The sequence below is a fragment of the Penaeus monodon genome, chromosome 31 (assembly GCF_015228065.2).
Source record: "Penaeus monodon isolate SGIC_2016 chromosome 31, NSTDA_Pmon_1, whole genome shotgun sequence".
NCBI classification, from domain to species: Eukaryota; Metazoa; Arthropoda; class Malacostraca; order Decapoda; family Penaeidae; genus Penaeus; species Penaeus monodon.
Genome location: NC_051416.1, coordinates 19,421,496 through 19,421,758, shown reverse-complemented (window position 1 = coordinate 19,421,758; position 263 = coordinate 19,421,496).

The following is a 263-nucleotide window of genomic DNA, read 5'->3' as shown; positions in this document are numbered from 1 at the left end:
GCAAGTGCACCAGCTCACACGAGACCCGCCTGTACCTGGCCTCCGAGCGTTCTCCAGCCGAGGCACGAAAATGTAAATTTAGCAAACCCGTCCGGCCCCTGTGGAAGAGACGTCGTAAAGTACAGGGGTTGGGGAGGAACCAGGCTGCTATTCTGGAGAGCTGTTCAAGGCGTAGACTGTGGGATCTGACTTCTTGCTTTGGTCCATGCTTGGTTGGGAGCTGAGGCCGGTAAAACAGCTTTTTATTAAGGTGATGTTGTTGT